Source organism: Schistocerca nitens, chromosome 4 (assembly GCF_023898315.1).
Source record: "Schistocerca nitens isolate TAMUIC-IGC-003100 chromosome 4, iqSchNite1.1, whole genome shotgun sequence".
Classification (NCBI taxonomy): domain Eukaryota; kingdom Metazoa; phylum Arthropoda; class Insecta; order Orthoptera; family Acrididae; genus Schistocerca; species Schistocerca nitens.
The window spans coordinates 82,168,999-82,194,837 of record NC_064617.1 but is presented as its reverse complement, the minus strand read 5'-3'; the positions used below and the strand labels follow the sequence as shown (position 1 = coordinate 82,194,837).

The 25,839-nt window shown below is 40.6% G+C and overlaps 1 protein-coding gene across 3 annotated transcripts in view; it reads left to right on the top strand.

The window, feature by feature from the left end:
- The window catches only part of LOC126251504 (nuclear receptor coactivator 5), a 138,649-nt gene that overhangs the window by 10,599 nt on the left and 102,211 nt on the right, over positions 1-25,839 (top strand). The window lies entirely within an intron of this gene.

Here is a 25,839-nt window from a genome sequence, read left to right as displayed (position 1 = left end):
TGAAAGATTATGAACTGGTTTATTGTATTCCCATTTCTTTTCCAAAATCTGACGCAGGGTGAATATTTGGTCTATAGTTGATCTGTTCTTCCGAAAGCTGGCTTGGTAATCCCCCACAATTTCATCTGCATATGGCGTAAGCCTGCTTAGCAGAATATTCGAGAAAATTTTGGAACATACTGGTAATAGCGATATCCCTCTATAATTACTACAATCCATTTTGTCACCTTTCTTAAAAATTGGGATTAGAATCGACTCCTGCCACTCTTCAGGTATCATCTCTGAGTTCCATACTTTAGTTATCACTTTGTGAACTACTTCCACCAATTTCTGTCCCCCATTTTTAACTAATTCTGCAGTTATGCAATCTGATCCTGGTGCTTTATGGTTTTTCAATTTGTTGATTGCATCTCTTACTTTCTTTAACATTGGCTCAGGTATCTGGGGTTCTGCTGTATGTATTTCGTATGCCTGCTCATTTCCTGCTTCCTGGTGTACATTTAATAGACGCTCAAAATACGCCCTCCATTTACTTAATATAGCACTGGGGTCTGTCAGTATTCCCCCAGCATCCCCTCAAAGTGCATTTGTCCTAACCTTGAAGCCCTTCCTATACCCATTTATGTCTAGGTAAAGTTCCCTAATGTTTCTTGTTTTACTGTTTGTTTCCATTTTTGTACTTTGATTGTTCAAATAATCCCTCTTCTTTGCCCGTAGCTTACGACCAACTTCCCTTCTCAAGTTCACGAACTCCTCTCGCTTTCTGTCTCCTGTTCTATCCCAATCTAATCGCGCTTTTCTCCTTTCCTCTGCCAGTTTCTTGCATTCCTCATCAAACCACAGTTTCCTCCTGTTCTTCTTAATTGTACCTATTGTGACTTTCGCTGCCTCTTTGATATTATTCCTCACAGTGATCCACTGTTTATTTACATCCTGGTCTTGAACTTCGTTTGTCCTGAGAGCATCAAACCAATTTGAAATTTCTATCATGTACCTTCTTCTAAAGTTTTCATCATTTAGCTTGTCAGTGTCCAACCTAACAAGTTCTGCATTGTGACACCTTGATGTTGCTGTAGATAGCCGCTGGTGAACTTTGGCAACTACAAGAAAATGATTAGAATCGCAGTCTGCTGCCCTGAAAGTCCTAACATTTTCTATAGTAGTGTGCCATCTCCGATCTACAAGAACATGATCAATTTGGTTTCGGGTGTATCCATCCGGAGAGACACAAGTTGCTTTATGAATGTCCTTCCTTTTGAAATATGTGCTCTCAACAATCATGTCTTTTGAAACAGCAAAATTAACCACCCTTGTGCCATTATCATTCGAAATGTTATGCAAACTTTCTTTCGCAACTGTAGGCTGGAATGCTTCCTCCGTCCCTATCTTCGCATTAAAATCACCTATGATTAATTTTGTATCATACGAGGAGAACTCATCCCACAGTTGATCTAGTTCTTCATAAAAGCCATCTTTAACAACCTCTTCAGTGTCCTCAGTTGGTGCGTGTACATTAATTACTACTAGTCTATTCCACCTGCCGGACAACACTATAACTGATAGTCGGTCACTAATGAACCTTATATCTCTGATTGCGTGAAGCACTTTTCTCTGTACTGCGAAACCTGTTCCGAAACTGTGAGCTTCTGCACCTCCATAGAAAAATGTATAGTTACCCTTTATGCTACCCTCCCTCTGCCACCGAGTTTCTTGAATAGCTGTAATGTCTACATCGTATCTATCTAATTCGTCTAATAATGTCTGGAATGTTCCTGGTCTATTCAAACTTTTAACGTTCCATGTTCTCAACTTGAAAGTTCCTTTCGGCCTGAATCTCTTCGCAGTAGGTTCCGCCCGGAGATCCGAATGGGAACCTAGTTTACCTCCGGAATATTTTACTTCAAAGGGACCCATGCCCATTAATGATGCTGATTCTTGATGAATAGATTTGATAGTAAGAGAAGAAGAAACAGGGATGGTTCATCACGCCATCACCTACTCCCCACCGGCTGTCTGCGACTGCTTACTTTTTGTATTCGCAGCTACCCTTCATATCTGAAGGCCGTATCCCCTATCCGCCACCTGGGGACGCGCTGTGCCGTGGTGGTAGAGGCCCATGAAGATAAACAGCTTTATTTCTCAGGACTGTAGCAGAAAATCGGTGTACCACAACAGTCGTTTCGTGAACATAAAACATTGTTGTGCAGAGTCGACAATACGCTCTCAGAGCCAACAAAGGCGGCTTTTACTGTAATAATCATCGCAGTCGCACAGGTGTTCCCAGTAACCAATTTGAATACAGCATTTGCCTTGTTCAACATGCCTAAAGCAAAGTGCTCAGACAGCATGAAGTTGCGAGGATATGTTCAAGAATTTGAAGAGAAGTTCTTTAGTACTGATGGGAAAATATTATTTTGTAAACTGTGTGAAGTTAAAGTTAGTGCAGAAAAGTGCTTTAATGTGCAACAACACTGTAATACCGCTAAATACAACAGCTGTGTGAAACGAAGTGCTGAAAATAACAGCAGGCAAACGCTATTATTTGAACAAATAGGTCAATCGTCAACCGTGCAACATTCTGCAAGGATTTGTGTGAGATGATGGTGTCCTGCAACAGCCTATTGGAAAAGTTGATGAATCCACGCTTGGGATGGTTCTTGGAGAAGTACACAACACATCCAGTTCCAGATGAATCTACACTGATGCTACAATGATGCTACAATGATGTGCTCAACAAAATACAAATTACTATTGCTGAGCAAAAGATCTGGCTGTCGATAGATGAAACTACGGATATTAGTGGGTGATATATTGCAAATGTTGTTGGTGGTGTTCTAAAAGTTGATGGCCCTGGAGATATGTTCCTACTAACGCGTGAAGCTTTCGATAGAGTAAACAATTTGACAGTTGCTATTTTGTTTGACAACTCCCTGAAGCTACTGTGGCCAGATGGTGTGAAAAGAGACAATGTTCTGCTGCTTGTAACAGATGCTTCTTCATATACGGCTAAAGCAGCCAAAGGGCTTCAGATTCTCTACCCCAGTATGGTGTACGCCACTTGCCTTGCACATGCATTGCACAGAGTTGCCGAAGAGGTGTGATCAAATTACCCTGACGTGGACGAATTAATTTCCTGTGGCAAGAAAATCCATGTGAAGGCTCCACTATGGGTGCAGAAATTCAAAGAACAAGCACCTTCAGCGCCCCTCCCACCTAAACCTGTTCTTACATGATGGGGTTCTTGGCTTAATGCTGCTGAGTATTACTGCACGAACTACACCCAAATAAAGACAATATTCTGTGAGCTTGATAGCGATGAATCAAATGCTATCAAAATTGTGAAAGAAGTTTTTACAGATACAGTGTCTCGAAACTTGGCATACATCACCGCCAATTTTTCAGTGATATCAAAAGCCATCAAATGACTGGAAGCTGTTGGCACTCAGCTATGTGAGGCCATGAGTATTGTGCAAGATGTGCAGAGTGAGTTGGGTCGAGCTCGTGATCATGTGGCTGACAAAAGTGAAAACCAAGTTGCAATGGATATTCTACACTGTGCAAAATTAGTGACAGTCTTTCAGGGAATGCTACAACATTTGAAGATACTGAAACAGAGCTGAACTCCAGTGACCTGGCTGCCTTCAAATATGCTCCAGTGATGTCTTGTGAAGTGGAGAGGAGCTTTTCCAGGTACAAAACTATCCTCAGCGACAACTGTAGATCTTTGATAATGGAAAACCTGAAAATGCACCTTGTGATCCAGTGCAACTTTGCAGATACTGAATATTGACATACGGTATTAAATAATGTGAAAAGCTTTAAATACTATGTTGAAATAAAAACATTGTTTTACTGTTTCGATAGATGATCTTTTCACTGTACTTTATGTTTAGAAAATAAAACATTTAGACATTCAAAAAATAGGTGCAAATTAGCCACAAACCCTACAGAAAGAAAGAACTATACTTACAATATTTTGATAAGTGAATTTTGTATTACTTTATGGTGAATAAAAACTTAAATAAACAAAGAAGAATGCTTTAAATAAACTTCTATTAAGTCAAACAATGGAAAATCCAGGATGGAATGTAACAATATGAGAGAAGGAAAGTTGCTACTCACCATATAACAGAGATGCTGAGTCGCGATAGGCACAATAAAAACATTCACACAGTCCTAGCTTTCGGCCATTAAGGCCTTTGTCAGCAGTACACACACACACACACGCACACACACACACACACACACACACACACACACACACACACACACACACACACTCAGGCAAGCGCAACTTGCACACACGTCTACAGTCTCAGAGAGCTGAAACTACACTGGGAGCAGCACCAGTGCATGACGGGAGTGGCAACTGGGTGGGGGTAAGGAGGAGGCTGGGACGGGGAGGGGGAGGGATAGCATGGTAGGAGTGGCGGACAGTGAATTGTTGCAGTCTAGACGGAGGATAGGAGAGAAGGTGCGGAGGGTTGAGGGGGTAAGTAGCGGAAAGGAGAGAAATAAAAATAAATTAAAAGACTGGGTGTGGCGGTGAAATAACGGCTGTGTAGTGCTGGAATGGGAACAGGGAGAGGGCTGGATGGGTTTGGACAGTGACTAACGAAAGTTGAGGCCAGGAGGGTTATGGGAACATAGGATGTATTGCGGGGAAAGTTCCCACCTGCGCAATTCATAAAAGCTGATGTTGGTGGGAAGGATCCATATGGCACAGGCTGTGAAGCAGTCATTGAGATGAGGGGTATCATGTTTGGCAGCGTGTTCAACTACAGGGTGGTCCATTTGTTTGCCACAGTTTGTCGGTGGCTGTTCATGCGGACAGACAGCTTGTTGGTTGTCATGCCTACATAGAGTGCAACACAGAGGTTGCAGCTTAGCTTGTAAATCACATGACTGGCTTCACAGGTAGCCCTGCCTTTGATGGGATAGGTGATATTAGTGACCGGACTGGAGTAGGTGGTGGTAGGAGTCTGTATGGGACAGGTCTTGCATCTAGGTCTGTTACAGGGATATGAGCCATATTTAATTTAATTTTTTAAGGTCTTATTTATGTAAGTTTCAGATCATAAATGCTTGCATATTTCACTGTTTTTTAGGTAATTAAATTATTTTATTTTTTAAGGTCATATTTATGTAAGTTTCAGATCATAAATGCTTGCATATTTCACTGTTTTTTAGGTAATTAAAATCCGGGCCCTAGTAATGAGACAATAATAATAGGTCTTTCCACTTATTTCTGAGCAGTATTTTATGTTTGCTTATGTTGTGTCGACAGCATGTTCGTGTGCTCCCTCTGTGTGTCTTGATGCATTTTACTTTAATTCATTTACAGAAAATCTGTTGGTAATTTTCAAGAAAATTTTATATATATTTTACAATTTCTTTATAGTATTAGTTATTACCATAATACCATTGTCGGACACTGCCGTCAGCCCATTCTACTGCCGCCAGCTGTAGCGGGCAAGACCTCACTGTGTCAATGTTGATAGTCCACTCCCTGTTGTGAGATCCTTAACCAGTCATAGCTGGCAGCTGATGTGCCATTGCTGTAGTGCCATGCCCAAAGTGGTTAACTCATATTTCCCTCTTTTGGTAGGGTTGGATCTTGTCCAACAATTCTGTTAACAGAACAAGTGGTGTAATTTGTAACTCACATAGCAGCCACATAGGTAGCAGGACAAATTTCTGCTGTAAGCACGATCATCTATCTGTTGACAGCTAAATCATTAAATATCTTGGAACAGGAGTAATGTTAGTTACCACACTTGTGGTCTAAGGGCCTCATATGTCGAATATCAAGCATTTTTATTTGGATTGTAGCAACGGTTTCCGTGTAATCAGAGGTATAACAAGAGTGCAGCCAATATTGGTCCCTGTGGTACACAAGTAGTGGTTATTCTCTATTTTGAAGATGCTGTTTCATTGTGTTATCTCCTCAGGTTTTGTTAATGCTACTCTCTGCATTCTTTTAGCTATGTGGCATGGAAACCAGTTACCAGCGGCAACTCTGATACCGCATTATTTGAGCTTTTCTGTGAAAATACTGTGCATTTGGATAATCCTGTCCTCTCCTCATGACGCATATGTCAGTTTTCGTATGTCAGTATCTGTGACTTTCTACTTGTATTACAAGCAGATCCTGTAGCATTGAAATTGTCTTGGACAAATAAATTATTGGTACTGTTACTTGGTCATTCCATTATTATGTGTTTGGGTCTGATAATGTAGGATTTGTTGGATGTGAGTAGTTTGTGATTCTTTGGCAAAGCTTTATTCAAACAGTATCTGATGTTTTCACCTGTTCCTGCATAGTGCATTACTTTTGTGTGTGTTGCTGCTAGTCTTTGTAGTGTGTCTTTCAGGGTTTTGCTAACGGATGCCAACACAAAGAAACCAACCAGAATGAAAATTTGATGTGGGAATGCATGAGAGTCAAATAGCAAATGATGTGTGAAAATGATGTTGAATGCTGAATTTAAAAGACATATTTTGATAAATGTAAAGAATAATGCCAGGCTGTCTGATATGAAACTGTTCACAGTATGTTCAGTACATAGCTCTGGTGTCAACACTACATTGTATTTATTTAATTTGTTGGCTCTTTTTTTTATTTGTTGTTAATATAATTGAAAAATACTGTTGGAATAGAAATCACATACACTTAATTTATCAGTAGGAAGATAAGTCAGAGGGTGAAGTAATGTGAACAATGATAGGATTATTCACATAAGAATTAGCAGTGAACCAAGCCAAAAACAGTAGTTCAAGTATACAACCCGAAGTTGTGAGCAGAGGCTGAATACAGGGGGAAAGTGTGTGGCATTGAATGAATGGGTAACTCAATGGGTAAATAGAGAAGAAAATCTGATAATCATCGGGAATTAAAATGCTGTTTGTAGGGGAAGGAACAGAAGACAGAGTTACAGGAGAATATGCATTTGGTAATAAGACTGAAAGAAGAGAAGACTTATTGAGTTGTGGAAAGGGCCAGAGATACAGAAATATAATTGAGTTGTGGAAAGGGCCAGAGATACAGAAATATATATTGCAATATGATGAGAGAGACAACAAAAGTCAGACACTTTATTCTAAGGTGTATGCCGGAGCAGAGTGATTCAAATCACATTTTAGCAATGTTGAAGAGTGGGTTGTGTTTTAAGAGAATTGATAGGAAAAGTCAAAGTGTGAAACACTGGAATTCTGAGGTTTTGAGGAATGATGATGTGCTTTGGAAGTTCTCTGCGGCTGTGGATAATATGGTAATGAATACTACAGTAGGTGGTTCAGTTGAAGAGGGAAGAACATTTCTAAAAAGTGCAGTCAGAAGTGGGATAGACAAATATAGGCACAAGGAAGGTAACTGTGAAGAAAACTTTTGCAATGGAAGACATACTGTAACTGATCAATGAAAGTAGTACAGAAATATTCAGGAAATGACAGGAATACCGGGATAAAAGTTATTAAGGAATTACATAAATAAGAAGTGCAGGGAATCCATGCAGGGAAACCAAGTAAAATGGCTGCATAAAAAATGCGAAGAAATCAAAATGTGGATGGTCATTGGAAGGATTGATGATGCCATAAAGAAGTTAAAACAGCTTCAGTGAAATTAAAAAAAAAAAAAGATACCAGCAAAGCACAACCAAAATTTCATTGTTAGCAGAGAGAGGGGGGGGGGGGAGAGAGAGAGAGAGAGAGAGAGAGAGAGAGAGAGAGAGAGAGAGAGAGAGAGAGAGAGAGCAATGGGTGGAACGAATACGTTGAATGGCAAGGAACTATCTGTTGACATGATAGAAGAAGCCATGAGAGTCAATTTGGAAGACAAAGCAGGTCCAATATTGGAGTCAACAGTTTGAAAATGCTTTGGAAGACTTTCTAATAAACTAGGAAGATGGAATAGGTGACGTTCTTTTGGAATTTCTAGTCATTGGGTGAAGTGGCAACCAAATTACTGTTCATGTTGGTGTGTAGAATCTGTGAGATTGAGGGCACACCATCTGGGTTTTGAACACATACCTCATGTAGACACTTCTGAAGGTAGCAAGGGCAGTCAAATGTAATTATTGTCGCACAATCAGCTCAACAGCTCAGGCATTCAAGTTGCTTACAAAAATTATGTACAGAAGTCTGTATCGAAAAAATTGGGGATCTGTTAGATGGTGAACAGGTTGACTTCAGAAAAGATAAAGGCACTAGAGTTGGTTAGTATGTTCTGCTTGACAATGGAAGCAAGACCTGTTGCCCTCAGATCCCAAACAGGAAACCTTCCGTGTCATCGAACAAATTTTCTTCTATTGCTGTGCCCTGTATTGCTTTAGCATGGGTGTATTTACAGTTGTTGATCTTGTTGTTATAGACAACCATGATAATGATTGTCGAACCCTGTGTTAAAATTTAAAATTCTTCTTTCGTAATTTATATTAAGTTAACGTTTCTTGTGTATGTCAGCTGATCCATAGAACTGCGCCATGTCTCTGTTGTTGACGTCAGTTCTCCATAGCAACTACACATTTTTGCACTTTCTGACCCAAAAATTTTTCCCAAAAACTTGTTCCAGTTATTGTTCTCTTCCATCAACACCTCCATGTCATGGTCACCGAATGAAATGAAATGTGGTCAAGGAAGTGTGATTTGTGAAAATTGTCACCTGCATGGCCTCGATGATGACATGCACTAATGAACATTTTGACGGTCACCTACGTTGATGTCTTTTTGTTTCAGACTGGCAGAGCAAGGCCAAATAACTCGGTTCCTGCCGTTTATGAACTTTGTCTCTCATTGATTTGTTTGGGTGCTGAAAGACTTCCAGACTATCTAAATAATGCAGAAGAATTCAATTTTGAACTCCTGTATTAACTGTTCTTAATAGAAAAACTCACTATTTCTGTTCACATTCACTGTTATAAAAAATATGTTGTTACAACTGACTGATCTGTGCATCATCCTAGTTCAGACAAGATACAATGGACACTTTGTTAGATTTTTACTTGTCACATCTCTTACATTGTTGTCATGATAACCCTTTTCTCTGTAGCTGCAAAACACCTCCAAGCCGCAACATGAAGGACCAAGTGCCTGCACAGTCGCTGTTCCACCTTTTAGATTTAATGCTCTCATGTTTTTCATCACACCTGCACATACCGCAAACCTCTTCAAATCTTACAAGCATCATTCATCATTGTGAAGGTTCACAAGATGTGATATATTCTTTTTATCAAAACTGACGTGTCACATCTCACTCTCAATAGGGAGAGGTGAATAATATGTCAAGTGTCCAAGTACCAAAAGGAAACAGTAAGGCTTGGAAGACCAAGAATGAAAAATTCTGATTAAAAGTGGTTAGAGACAAGGACACAGCCTTTCTACCAGACTATTCAGCCTGTACATTGTAGAAGCAATGGTGGAAGTAAAGGAAGGGTTCAAGAGTGGAATTAAAATTCGGGGTGAAAAGGTATTGGTGATAAGAATCACTGATGAGTGTGCGATCCCAGTAAAAGCAAGGAGAAATTTGAAAGCAAGGAGAAATTACAGGATGTGTTGAATGGAGTGAACAGTCTAATGAGTACAGAATATGGATTGGGAGTAAATAAAGACAACATTAGTGATTAACAGAAATGTGATAGGCTATAAACTAAACAAAAAAGTTGGGGTCATGAAGTAGACAATCATAAAAACTGAGGTAATGAAGTAGACAAAGTGAAGGAATTCTGTTACCTTCAAAGCAAAATTATGCACGACAAACAGAGCAAGAAAGTTATACAAAGCAGACTCCGAAAGAGAACTTTCCTTTCTAAACGAATATTACTAGTATCAAACATAGGCCTTAGTTTGATGATGATCTGTGGCATGCTCAGCTGCGTGAGAATCAGCGCCCGTACAAAGAAGCAATCTTTAGACAGTTCAGCCGTGCCACTTATTTCGAATAATGATAAAATGAGGAGGACAAAAACAAACACTCAGTCCCTGGGCAGAGAAAATCCCTGACCTGGCCGGGAATCGAACCCGGGACCCCATGATCAAGAGGCAGCAATGCTAGCCACTACACCATGAGCTGCGGACTCCTTATTTTGAGGAAGAAATGTCTGAGAACGTATGTATGTAGTGAGTGCAGGACTGTGGGGAAAACTGCAAAACATCTACATGTACATCCATATTCCGCAAACCACCTGATGGTATGTGGCGGAGGGTACCTTGAGTACCTCTATCGGTTCTCCCTTCTATTCCAGTCTCGTATTGTTCGTGGAAATAAGGATTGTCGGTATGCCTGTGTGTGGGCTCTAATCGCTCTGATTTTATCCTCATGGTCTCTTTGCGAGATATATACATAGGAGGGAGCAATATACTGCTTGACTCCTCGGTGAAGGTATGTTCTCAAAACTTCAACAAAAGCCCATACCGAGCTACTGAGTGTCTCTCCTGCAGAGTCTTCCACTGGAGTTTATCTATCATCTCCGTAACGCTTTCGCGATTACTAAATGATCCTGTAACAAAGAGCGCTGCTCTCCATTGGATCTTCTCTATCTCTTCTATCAACCCTATCTGGTACGGATCCCACACTGCTGAGCAGTATTCAAGCAGTGGGCGAACAAGCGTACTGTAACCTACTTCCTTTGTTTTTGGATTGCATTTCTTTAGGAGTCTACCAATGAATCTGTCTGGCATCTGCTGTACCGACAATCAACTTTTATATGATCATTCCATTTTAAATCACTCCTAATGTGTACTCTCAGATAATTTATGGAATTAACTGCTTCCAGTTGCTGATCTGTTATATTGTAGCTAAATGATATGGGATCTTTCTTTCTATGTATTCGCAGCACATTACACTTGTCTACATTGAGATTCAATTGCCATTCCCTGCACCATGCGTCAATTCTCTGCAGATCCTCCTGCATTTCAGTACAATCTTCCATTGTTACAACCTCTCGATATACCACAGCATCATCCGCAAAAAGCCTCAGTGAACTTCCGATGTCATCCACAAGGTCATTTACGTGTATTGTGAACAGCAACGGTCCTACGACACTCCCCTGCGGCACACCTGAAATCACTCATACTTTGGAAGACTTTTCTCCATTGAGAATGACATGCTGCGTTCTGTTATCTAGGAACTCTTCAATCCAATCACACAATTGGTCTGATAGTCCATAAGCTCTTACTTTGTTCATTAAACGACTGTGGGGAACTGAAGATGATCAAAGCGTTTATGATGTGATGCTGTAGGAGGATGTTGGAAATTAGTTATATAAGGTAGGGAATAAGCTGGTTCTTCACAGAATTGGCAAGAAACATAAACAACCAAAACACACACACAAACACACACACACACACACACACACACACACACACACACACACCAGTTTTATCCACGTTTGATGAATCTCACAGACACAATGAAGAAAAAGAGCTCTTAGATAAAGGACTGAAATATAATGTGAATACAAAAGTAGATGAAGAACACACAGAAAACCTCATAATACAATCAGAAGCCATTCTTTAGCGAGAGGAGAAAAGTGAAATCAGCAATGTAAACACTGGGCTAACAAAGGAATTGATAAAAAAAGAAATACATAAAATTATTACAGATCTAAAAAAAGCAGACTGCCAAAACAGTAAAAACACAGAATCCAAAACACTCAGAAAACTCAGAAAGAAACTCCAAAATGAAAACATCATTTTACTAAAGCAGACAAAGGAAATACAGTAGTTCTTATACCCAAATAGTAATAAATTGACAAAACACTTTCACAAAATAATATAAAAAAATTGAAATCAGACTCAACAAACAGATTTCAGGCCAGTGTAAAGAATGTGTAAAAAATATAGACTACACACTGGATGACAGAGAAAAAGGTAAATGAATACAGAACAATCCTGCAGCAGTCACCCTCCAATGGCAACCAAAAATCCATAAACCAAATATCCCAGTAAGACCCATTGTAAACTTCAAAACAGCTCCCATTTACAAACTTCCAGGACACATGTTGAAGTTACTACTAAAAGAAACTTACAAAATAGAAGATGGCAGAACTACAAGGAACACCTCACAGTTAATACAACTTATAAAAGATATAAAAATCTCAGACACAGCTACTCTACACTCTGTTGACATAGAAAACATGTACTCTAACATCCCGATAATAGAAACAATAAATATCATAGAACAAACCTGAAGGACAAAGCCAGCTACTAGACGAACACATCAAAGAAATACCCAAGTTGCTGGAACTGATAACTCAACAGAACTACTTTCATTTCAATAATGAATACTATTTACAGGAAGATGGGTTACCAATGAGATCCCCAGTATCAGGTGCCCTAGCAAACATTTTCATAAACCATATAGAAAACTTTATGTTCAAAAATGTTATAAAAAAGAATTACAACATACTTTATTAGGTCAGATACATGGATGACATCCTTTGTTTAATAGATGAACCTCAGGCAAAAGTTGACCAGTTGCATACAGATATAAACACTATACACAGATTCACAATGGAAAAAGAACAGAACAACCAAATAAACTTTTTAGATATAACCATTAAAAAAGAAAACAATCAGCATAGCTTTGAAATCTACCATAAACCTATAACAACTAACCCAATCCCACATCAGACTTCTAATCACCCACACTCACAGAAACAGTGAGCACTCAGATACATGCTTCGTAGACTCAACACAGTACCACTCAGCACAGAAAATTACCAGAAAGAACTAGACATCATCACACAAATAACAACAAACAATGAGTACAATAGGGATCTAGTCACCAAATTAAACAAAAAAATTAAAAAACAAATAGTCAGTGAACACAGTACATAAACACCACAAACAACAGTACAGCAAAACACTACACAAACAGGCACAAAACGATAACGACACAGGAAAACATGATGATGATTCAAGATGGTACACAATGACATACAAGCACAAACTCACATATAAAATAACAAACATTTTCAAAAGACAAGGGATAAACATAGCATTCAAGACAGACAATTCAATCCAAAGGCACATTCCAAAAATAACAAAAACACAAATATCTACCAAAAAGCAGGAATATACCAACTACAGTGCAACACATGTGATGCAAGGTATATAGGACAAACCAGCAGAACATTTGACACCCGATACAAAGAACATATCAGAGCATGGAAATGTGGAATGAGCCACTCAACTTTTGCAGAACATTTGAGAGAAAATAACCACAAACCTACTCCAAGAGAAAATGATATGAAAATAATTAGAATGAAATGCATCTCCTAACATTGCAGGAAAATTATCATATATACAAAAGAAAGGCTGAAAAGAAACAACTACTAAATAACCAAGTAAATATGACTAACAACTCACTGTTTACACTAATTGATCATATAATAGACAGAAATCCCAACAAATGATTACACATCTGATTCCTCTCATAAGTATATACAGGAAAATATATTATTATTATTATTGTTATGAATAAATAAATGAATAAAAAATAGTAATAAAAATAAAATAAATAATTTTTATTTTATTAAAGAATATACATATAAGAAATCTCTGTCCCTCTCAACACGCGCGCGCACACACACACACACACACACACACACACACACACACACACACACACACATATATATATATATTACTGTGACTTATCAAACGAGAAAGCACTGGTAGATAGACGCAATAAAAAATACACAAACATTCGCACATATTTTAAGCTTTCGCAACCCACGGTTGCTTCATCAGGAAAGAGGGAAGGAGAGGGAAAGACGAAAGGATGTGGGTTTTAAGGGAGAGGGTAAGGAGTCATTCCAATCCCGGGAGCGGAAAGACTTACCTTAGGGGGAAAAAGGGACAGGTGTACGCTCGCTCGCTTGCTCGCGCGCGCGCACACACACACACACACACACACACACACACACACACACACACAGATATATATCCATCCGCACATATACCATATACCTTGTGCGGATGGATAGGTGTGTGTGTGTGTGTGTGTGTGTGTGTGTGTGTGTGTGTGTGTACCTGTCCCTTTTTCCCCCTAAGGTAAGTCTTTCCGCTCCCAGGATTGGAATGACTCCTTACCCTCTCCCTTAAAACCCACATCCTTTCGTCTTTCCCTCTCCTTCCTTCTTTCCTGATGAAGCAACCGTGGGTTGCGAAAGCTTGAAATTTGTGTGTGTGTTTGTGTTTGTTTGTGTGTGTATCGACCTGCCAGCGCTTTCGTTTGGTAAGTCACATCATCTTTGTTTTTAGATATCCTAATCCTACTCCTAATGATCCAACTCCCCAAGACACCATCCAAATTGAACCCTCCCTGGAACAGTTCCGTCCTCCGTCGCAGCGGGACCCACCTCCTCTTCCTCAAAATCACCCTCTCCAAACCTTCCATGAATTTCTGACTTCCAGCCTTGCATCTTAATCCTTCTTAAAAAACCTTAATCCTACTCCCAACATCACCACTGCTGAAGCCCAGGCTATCCGTGATCTGAAGGCTGACCGATCCATCGTCATTCTTCCGGCGGACAAGGGTTCCACGACCGTAGTACTTGATCGTCGGGAGTATGTGGCTGAGGGACTGCGTCAGCTTTCAGACAACACCACATACAAAGTTTGCCAAGGTAACCCCATTCCCGATGTCCAGGCGGAGCTTCAAGGAATCCTCAGAACCTTAGGCCCCCTGCAAAACCTTTCACCTGACTCCATCAACCTCCGGACCCCACCGACACCCCGCACCCCTACCTTCTACCTTCTTCCTAAAATCCACAAACCCAATCATCCCGGCCGCCCCATTGTAGCTGGTTACCAAGCCCCCACAGAACGTATCTCTGCCTACGTAGATCAACACCTTCAACCCATTACATGCAGTCTCCCATCCTTCATCAAAGACACCAACCACTTCCTCGAACACCTGGAATCCTTACCCAATTTGTTACTCCCGGAAACCGTCCTTGTAACCATTGATGCCACTTCCTTATACACAAATATTCCGCACGTCCATGCCCGCTGCGATGGAGCATTTCCTTTCACGCCGATCACCTGCCACCCTACCTAAAACCTCTTTCCTCATCACCTTAGCCAGCTTCATCCTGACCCACAACTTCTTCACTTTTGAAGGCCAGACATACCAACAATTAAAGGGAACAACCATGGGTACCAGGATGGCCCCCTCATACGCCAACCTATTCATGGGTCGCTTAGAGGAAGCCTTCTTGGTTACCCAGGCCTGCCAACCCAAAGTTTGGTACAGATTTATTGATGACATCTTCATGATCTGGACTCACAGTGAAGAAGAATTCCAGAATTTCCTCTCCAACCTCAACTACTTTGGCTCCATCAGATTCACCTGGTCCTACTCCAAATCCCATGCCACTTTCCTTGACGTTGACCTCCACCTGTCCAATGGCCAGCTTCACACGTCCGTCCACATCAAACCCACCAACAAGCAACAGTACCTCCATTATGACAGCTGCCACCCATTCCACATCAAACGGTCCCTTCCCTACAGCCTAGGTCTTCGTGGCAAACGAATCTGCTCCAGTCCGGAATCCCTGAACCATTACACCAACAACCTGACAACAGCTTTCGCATCTCGCAACTACCCTCCCGTCCTGGTACAGAAGCAAATAACCAGAGCCACTTCCTCATCCCCTTGAACCCAGAATCCCCCACAGAAGAACCACAAAAGTGCCCCACTTGTGACAGGATACTTTCCGGGACTGGACCAGACTCTGAATGTGGCTCTCCAGCAGGGATACGACTTCCTCAAATCCTGCCCTGAAATGAGATCCATCCTTCATGAAATCCTCCCCACACCACCAAGAGTGTCTTTCCGCCGTCCACCTAACCTACGTAACCTCTTAGTTCATCCCTATGAAATCCCCAAACCACCTTCCCTACCCTCTGGCTCCTATCCTTGTAACCGCCCCCGGTGTAAAACCTGTCCCATGCGCCCTCCCACCACCACCACCTACTCCAGTCCTGTAACCCGGAAGGTGTACACGATCAAAGGCAGAGCCACATGTGAAAGCATCCACGTGATTTACCAACTGACCTGCCTACACTGTGATGCATTCTTTGTGGGAATGACCAGCAACAAACTGTCCATTCGCATGAATGGACACAGGCAGACAGTGTTTGTTGGTAATGAGGATCACCCTGTGGCTAAACATGCCTTGGTGCACGGCCAGCACATCTTGGCACAGTGTTACACCGTCCGGGTTATCTGGATACTTCCCACCAACACCAACCTATCCGAACTCCGGAGATGGGAACTTGCTCTTCAATATATCCTCTCTTCCCGTTACCCACCAGGCCTCAATCTCCGCTAATTTCAAGTTGCCGCCACTCATACCTCACCTGTCATTCAACATCATCTTTGCCTCTTCACTTCTGCCTCGACTGACATCTCTGCCCAAACTCTTTGTCTTTAAATATGTCTGCTTGTGTCTGTATATGTGTGGATGGATATGTGTGTGTGTGCGAGTGTATACCCGTCCTTTTTTCCCCCTAAGGTAAGTCTTTCTGCTCCCGGGATTGGAATGACTCCTTACCCTCTCCCTTAAAACCCAAATCCTTTCGTCTTTCCCTCTCCTTCCCTGTTTCCTGACGAGGCAACCGTTGGTTGCGAAAGCTAGAATTTTGTGTGTGTGTTTGTATTAGTGTTTGCTTGTGTGTCTATCGACCTGCCAGCGCTTTCGTTTGGTAAGTCACATCATCTGGTAGGTTGATAGACACAATAAAATGAAAAACGCACACACAAATATTAAAGCTTTCGCAACCCATGGTTGCTTCATCAGGAAAGAGGGAAAGAGAGGGAAAGATGAAAGGGTGTGTTTTAAGGGAGAGGGTAAGGAGTCATACCAATCCCGGGAGCGGAAAGACTTACCTTAGGGGGAAAAAGGACAGGTATACACTCGCGCGTGCACACACACACACACACACACACACACACACACACACACACTCTGCCCAACCTCTTTGCATTTACATATGTCTGCCTGTGTCTGTATATGAGCGGATGGATATGTGTGTGTGTGAGAGCGCGTGCGCGAGTGTATACCTGTCCCTTTTTCCCCCCTAAGGTAAGTCTTTCCGCTCCCGAGATTGGAATGTCTCCACTCTGCCTTAAAACCCACATCCTTTCGACTTTCTCTCTCCTTTCCTCTTTCCTGATGAAGCAACCATGGGTTGCGAAAGCTTGAATATTTGTGTGTGTGTGTTTGTCTGTTTTTTAAATGCAGAAACTGAGTGTGTTGTTCTCACTTAGGAAAACAAATGAAACTCTGTATTAAAAAGATGGCAGTTACAGTGATGTGTAACGTAAACAGTGAACTGTAAGATGTCCACCTGGTTGCCAGATGAGTAAAAGCAGTTTGCTTGGATGCAGTGAATTAGTAGTTACCTGTAACTACCTTTCCATTTCATAAAAAAAGTTTAGCAACTGTTTTTAAATCTATAACCTAGCTGTGAATCCATAACCTATGTGTAAAAATGGACAAATCATGTAATATTTCAGGACACCCATTGAAGATGCCTTGTAAAAAAGGCGAAACGTGTCTGGGTGCATAAATAAAAATAAAAATTTCGATGTGCAGCATGGAAAAAAGGCATTTTCTTTGTAACAACTGCAATTTATTATACACTGTGCTCATAACACATTTCATGTCAAAAGGTACAGAAAATCAACAGTTAAAGATGGCAACACAATAATTTAAAAGGCAACAATAAAAATGGGGGAATTAACCAAAAGTCAATGGATGTTTGGGATACAATATCAGACAATACCACTTGACAAATCAGTGTTTGACATACAGAAAACTCGACCTACCGCGTGGTTAACAATAGGTAAAGTGTTGAATGTTGGAAGGGTATGTATCTGGAGTGAAATATAACAACCAATGAAGACAAAGAACAAGAAAACGCTTACTTCTGTTGAAACGCGTGAAAAAGGTGGTTTTGAATTTCAAAGAAAGAAATAAAGACTTTGATGTTTGTTGATGACATGAGAACTTGGAAAAGCAATTGAATTGAATAGACAGTGTCTTGTAGGAGTACATACAATGAGATTAAAGTGGAATAAGGGTAATGGAATGTAATTGAATTAAATCACGCTATGCTGAGGGAATCTGATTATGAAATGAAACACTAAAATTTGTAAAAGAGTTTTACTATTTGGGCAACAAAAAACTGATGTTGGCTGAAGTAGAGAGGATATAAAATTGTGCTGACTGGCTATAGAAAGCAAAGCATTTTTGAAAAATAGCTATTTATTAACATTTAGTATAAACTAAAGTTTTAGGAAATTTTTTCTAAAGGTGTTTATCTGAAGTGTAACGTTACATGGAAGTGAAATGTGAACAATAAGCTGTTCTGACAGGAAGTGAATAGAAGCTTTTGAACTGTGGTGCTGCAGAGGAATGCTGAAGATGAGGTGGTGAGGTTATGTAACTAATTGGGATGTACGGCAGAGAATTGGGGAGAGAGAAAATTTGTGACACACCTTGAACGGACACATTCTGAGACATTGAGAATTTGTCCATTTTATTTGAAGGAAGTGTCGTGTGTGAAAATTGTAGAGGGAGACCAATAGATGAATACAGTAAACAGGTTCAAATAGATATAGGTTGTAGTAACTATTCAGAGATGAAGCAACTTTCACACAATGACTAGTTGTAGAGCTGCATTGAACCAATCTTCAGACTGAAGATGATTACAGCAACAAGAGATTATTTTGCTGAAATTTCAATAATTTCAGTACTCATTTGTACAGTGAGTCTTAAAGCAACATTACACCAGTTTTTTCACTGCAAAGCTTTTCATGTGGAGTTTAATACGAGAATGCTAAAATAGTTAGTATTGTGTTCCCTGAACCATTTTGCATTATAGATTGTAGTGATGTGGAATGAGTCATTATACAGTCACATTGCAAATTAATTTTTATGTATGGTTACATTGTGAACATTATTAAATTATTATATCTTTATTTTATTTATTGTTGCGAAATGAAAAAAGATGTTAGTAGTTCCTACCCACCACTTTTTACAAATTACAATAATAGAAATTCTTCTACAGAAAAGGAGGAGTTGTCAAGGAGAAACTTTTTCAGAGTGTTACCAAACTTTACTTTGCTGTTTGTCAGACATTTTATATCACTGGGTAAATGATTAAAAAATTTTGTTGCAGCATTGTGAATCCTCTTTTATGCTAAAGGCAACCTTAATGTGGAGTAATGAATGTCATTGTTGCTAATGTATTTTCTCTGCAAAGGTGTAATTACATGAAATTTCTCACACTCATGTTTTACGTTGCTGGTCATAGTTCCTCTATCTGTGATGTTTAAAAAACATTTTATTGTATTTTTTAATCATCCAGTGACCGTCACACAATTGTATAGGATTTGTCATCACAATACAACAAAAATAGATAGTTCGAATATACATAAAATATAACAGTAATTTATTAAGTGAATGAGACTGGTGTTCAGTTTTGGACGTGCGGAAGGAACCTGCACCGGCATGAAATGACTGAGGAAAACCTAGGTCAAGATGTCCAGACAGAGCAAACTTCATCCTCCTGAATATGAGATCACTCACTGTCTTAAATATCTGTAGTGCCACATTTGAGTGGCAGAAACGGGGAAAAGGGTGTACTGTCCCTTTGACGATGGGGTTGTTAGAGATGGTGCACAAGCTCAGGTTTGGGAGAGGAAATTTGGAGTTCTTTTTTAAAGGAACCTTCCTGTCATTTATTTTAAGTGATGTACAGACCCTTCGGAAGACCTAAATCAATGTGATGAGATGGGATTTGAACAGCAGTCTTCCCGAATGAGAGGCCATTGTGCTAACCACTGCACCGCCTTGCTTGGTAAGATAGAAAGGGAAGAGGCTTGCTAGCAACACACACGCGCGAAAGCACGCACGGACGCACACACACACACACACACACACACACACACACACACACACACCATCGTGATGACCAGATAGCTATAACACAGTCAGTAAAGAAATAGAAAGCACGCTTTGTGGGCAGTAAAATGCCCAAATGGTGACTTTTCCATAATGTATTTTTCACTCTGTAGCAGAGTGAGTGCTGATTGAAATGTTAAAAGGTTGGATTTCTACTGGAGGTCATAATATTCCTAATTGAATAGTAGGTACTACTTGTCTGCTGCTGATGTTCTTAGCAGATTAAAACGTTGTGCCAGATCAGGACTCGAATCTGTGATCTTCGCCTTTTGCATGAATGTGCTCTACAAACTGAGCTACCCCAACATGACTCAAGACTTGTCCTCGCAGCTTTACTTGTGCCGGTATCTCATCTTCCACTACCCAAACTTCATAGAAGTTCTGTGAAACTTGTGAGATTAGCAGTCCTGAAAGAAAGTACATTGCAGAGACATGGCTCAGCCATAGCCTGGGGGGGGGGGGATCATTTCCAGAGCAGAATTTTTCACTATGCAGTGGAGTGTATGCTGATATGAAACCTCCTGGCAGATTAAAACTGTATGTCAAACTGGGACTTGGACCCGGAATGTTTGCTGGATTTGAGTTCTGGTCTGGCACACAGTTTTAATTTGCCAGGAAGTTTCAAGGACTTTTTGAACTGAATTTATACAACTACTTTGCCCAAGAGGTGTAGATGTTGCAAATGAAAACAAAGATATCCTTTAACTTTTTTTACTAAATACCTCCAATGCACAATGACTTTAGGATCCTATAGGTTTGAGATGCCACTGGTACAAGACCTTATGGAGATAAATCTGTATAAACGGTTCCTGTTTCCTGTAAACTCTTGTGCTAGGGGAAAAAAAAGGAAAGGAAAAGAAAAATGTAAGGCAAGACATGAGTAACTTTTGCAAGAAACTGTAAAAAACTTGTATTCACAGTTAAAAGAAATACTTGTTCATTATTGCTTGCATTGTTTTTTCTATATGGTTTTCTTAAATGGCTTAAGGCAAATGTCAAGTTGATTCCCTTTCAAGGACAGTCAAATTCCATCTCTCCTTACCCAGTCTGAGCTTTTGCTCTGTCCCTAGTGACCTGGTCATTGACAGGAAACTAATCTCTTCCTTGATTTTTCTATAATACTGCAACTGCGGAGCAGAATACCATATTTCTGCAGGAATGTGGAACAGATACATATCAGACAAATAATTATTGGATGGTGAATTCTGCATGTGACTGTTGAAAATATTTAAAGTGATTTCAGTTTCGAGATTCTGTCGTTTTCAGACGCACTGAAAGCAAAGTCTCCAAATAAAATATATCAAAGTTAGAATATCAGAACTTAAAACTGAAATCTTAAGGGTAATTACATGTGGTGTTATTGACTTCTCTAACATGCTGGAACATAGTTCCAAGCAGTCTGTATCCAAATAATTAAGATTGTATTAATATATTCACTCTTTCACACACATTGTGAGCACAAGCCATGTAACAAGCACAATAATAGCAAACAGCTTACATAGAAATAAAAATTTCAAGTGCTGTACGTAGCAAAATGAATTGCTCGTGTAGCTTATGTCGTATCACAATTGCACTAAAATGACAAGAATGTAAACACACATGGAGCATGGGAAGGAAAAATGCTTGAGCACTCCTTTTGGATTAGATTACCACTCTATCTTCATGTGTAATTGAGGCTGTGTGACAATCTTCCACTAAGTGTTTGCATATTATTCATTTGAACACTTTTGCTACCTTCACTTTTGCTGCATAAACACAGTAAGATTTGCTGTAGACACAGGATTGCCTGCTTTGTCTGTAGGTTGAATCGATAACATTTTTTTGCCAGGTAATGTTGAATATACTTTTAAAGCTGTTGGAGCTAGACATATAAAGCATATGTTGACTGAACCACAAATGCTACATTATTTGTATTAGATAATGTAGCATCTACAGCTCATCAGTTTTCAACACTCGCTGTACTGTTAGAGGTGGGCTTTCCTTCCAGCCATCATCCAAACACAACTTGTGAAGTGCCTGTTCATGGACACTTGTAATGGCCTTTGTATTCAACAGAATTACTCAGTTATATGAATTCATTGATGCAGTGGAAGATCATACCCAGGGAATGAGAAGTGCTAAAATGAAATCACCCTGTTCACTTGTTTATACTCGGATCCAGTTTGAAAATGTAAAGTAACCTACATGTTGGGGTATTCACTTCAACTAGCTTTCCGACAACAACTCAGTACATTGTGTTATTGAGCAGTTGTGTATTAGTTGGTGTGTGGTCCTCTTTCTCCATTTGGTGTATATATGCTGTAAAAGTTTGTGGCAGTGGTACTGGACAGCAATAAACATAATTTACTGAAAATTGTTCTTGGTATATATACAACATTAGCTATGCCTGCAGAATTTATATCAACTTATGCTGTAGCTACAGAAGAGATGAAAGAGAAACAAACATAAAGCTAACATTAATTCAACATGGGTGCTAACAATATCATTTCTATGCATATTTTGGAACAAAAATGTATGTGATTATTATCAAGTTAATTACACTTGCATTACAGTCTAGCTAATGAAAAACTCGCATGATCAATTACTGGAGGTGACAGGACATATAGCCAGTATTTCATGGTTTACCACTGTAGTTTTAAATTTAGAACTGGCCTCCATATTCCTTGTACATGTGTAACTATCCCACAAAGCTCTCTCAGTAGTAAAATTTTGTAACATATAATTCATATATGTAAATGTTCATATATCTCCAGAAGTGTGTGTGTGTGTTTCTGTGTGTGTGTGTGTGTGTGTGTGTGTGTGTGTGTGTGTGTGTGTGTGTCCGTGTCCTCTTCAGATATTCACACACACTTCCCTTCAAACCCAAATTCTGAACTTTTTGCATGCTACACATCGTGTTGACTGCCCATTATCGTCATTCCTCACAGCTTTACCTTATTCCTGCAAGATTTCAGACATAGGGTGCAGCCACACTGAAGTTATTAAAATCATGGCACATATACACTCCTGGAAATGGAAAAAAGAACACATTGACACCGGTGTGTCAGACCCACCATACTTGCTCCGGACACTGCGAGAGGGCTGTACAAGCAATGATCACACGCACGGCACAGCGGACACACCAGGAACCGCGGTGTTGGCCGTCGAATGGCGCTAGCTGTGCAGCATTTGTGCACCGCCGCCGTCAGTGTCAGCCAGTTTGCCGTGGCATACGGAGCTCCATCACAGTCTTTAACACTGGTAGCATGCCGCGACAGCGTGGACGTGGACCGTATGTGCAGTTGACGGACTTTGAGCGAGGGCGTATAGTGGGCATGCGGGAGGCCGGGTGGACGTACCGCCGAATTGCTCAACACGTGGGGCGTGAGGTCTCCACAGTACATCGATGTTGTCGCCAGTGGTCGGCGGAAGGTGCACGTGCCCGTCGACCTGGGACCGGACCGCAGCGACGCACGGATGCACGCCAAGACCGTAGGATCCTACGCAGTGCCGTTGGGGACCGCACCGCCACTTCCCAGCAAATTAGGGACACTGTTGCTCCTGGGGTATCGGCGAGGACCATTCGCAACCTTCTCCATGAAGCTGGGCTATGGTCCCGCACACCGTTAGGCCGTCTTCCGCTCACGCCTCAACATCGTGCAGCCCGCCTCCAGTGGTGTCGCGACAGGCGTGAATGGAGGGACGAATGGAGACGTGTCGTCTTCAGCGATGAGAGTCGCTTCTGCCTTGGTGCCAATGATGGTCGTATGCGTGTTTGGCGCCGTGCAGGTGAGCGCCACAATCAGGACTGCATACGACCGAGGCACACAGGGCCAACACCCGGCATCATGGTGTGGGGAGCGATCTCCTACACTGGCCGTACATCACTGGTGATCGTCGAGGGGACACTGAATAGTGCACGGTACATCCAAACCGTCATCGAACCCATCGTTCTACCATTCCTAGACCGGCAAGGGAACTTGCTGTTCCAACAGGACAATGCACGTCCGCATGTATCCCATGCCACCCAACGTGCTCTAGAAGGTGTAAGTCAACTACCCTGGCCAGCAAGATCTCCAGATCTGTCCCCCATTGAGCATGTTTGGGACTGGATGAAGTGTCGTCTCACGCGGTCTGCACGTCCAGCACGAACGCTGGTCCAACTGAAGGCGCCAGGTGGAAATGGCATGGCAAGCCGTTCCACAGGACTACATCCAGCATCTCTACGATCGTCTCCATGGGAGAATAGCAGCCTGCATTGCTGCGAAGGGTGGATATACACTGTACTAGTGCCGACATTGTGCATGCTCTGTTGCCTGTGTCTATGTGCCTGTGGTTCTGTCAGTGTGATCATGTGATGTATCTGACCCCAGGAATGTGTCAATAAAGTTTCCCCTTCCTGGGACAATGAATTCACGGTGTTCTTATTTCAATTTCCAGGAGTGTACAGTACTAGCTGTTCCCAGCCTTGCATTGCTATGACTAGTCTCAGTAAATGGAAAAGAAATTAAAAGAGAGAGAACACATTTCTAATATGTGCGGAAATTGGATATACTATCTCCCTCCCCCACCCCTCTTTTTATCCAGCTCCTCATCCTTCCCCCTCTTTCTGTCCACTACCCTCTCTCTCTCTCTCTCTCTCTCCCATATGTCTGTCTGTCTCACCTCCTCTCCCTTTCCTGTGTCCATCTTCTCCTTCCCCTCTCTCTGCCCAACTTCTTCCACCTCCTCTCACTATCATCTTCTCTCCACATCCTATCTCCATTCCCTCCAACCTCTGTCCATTTCTTCTCTGCCCTCTCCGTGACCTTGAACCTTATTTATTGTTAATGCACATTTAGATTCTGTAGTGGTATTCTAAACATAAGCCAATAAGCCACAAATAAACCTACATGTTTGCTAACAGTGTTTTACTATGCCCATCTGAACGTTAATTGGAGTATTCTGTAAAAATTTAATGTAAATCAGTCAAGAACTTTTCAAGATTTTTATAATAATGTTTCCCCTTTATATATTGCATGTGTATTTAAGAAAAAAAAAATGTGCAACATTGTCAAAATTTTAAAGAAATCGGTGAAGAGATTTCAGATTTTTAGCACCAAACATTCACATTTTTGTTTGAATAGATGTTAATGTTCATTTGAACAAAGTCATAAATGTCAGTTTTTCACAGAATGCTTCGCAATTTTGACAAGGTTGCATTTGAATATGTGTGTTTTTATATATCTCCTGAATTACCATAGTGTGTGTGTGTGTGTGTGTGTGTGTGTGTGTGTGTGGTTTTTGTTTCCCTTATATCAAGTGATTTTTTTTTTTTTTTTTTTTTTTTATAAATTGTGACTGTAAAAATTTTAGTTGCTACCAGGAATTTAACATAAGGACTTTTTGTTAGCAAGATTGTAATATAAATGTAGGTGTTTTGATAGTCATATGCTATTTTTTATTTTAAATATGCTTGGAAATAGTTGGTATCCATGTTGAATTAATGTTAGCCTTATATTTGTTTACTTGTCTGTTCTTCATAGCTATTGCCGAAGAACAGCTCATAGCTCCACTCAGGAAATTTTTTACGCTGTATCTGAATTCCATGGAGATTCCTTAGAAAAGACGAAGGTTGATACCCTATCCTGGATTGTCCAATATTAGATTGACTTTCTTTTTTGTTGTGCTCTGTGTTGATTGGATTTCAATTTTCCATTGGCATTTTAGATGTCAGAGGTGGTCTTTGCTCTGGAGAAAACCATGTGCTGCAGTCTACGGGTTTAAAATGACTAGTGAAAACTGCCTGTTAATCATTGTAGCTTATCACTTCAATGGAACTTTCATGAACTGATGACCTGATGGGACTGCAGTATCTCAAGTTTGTAGATGACTCCATTAATAA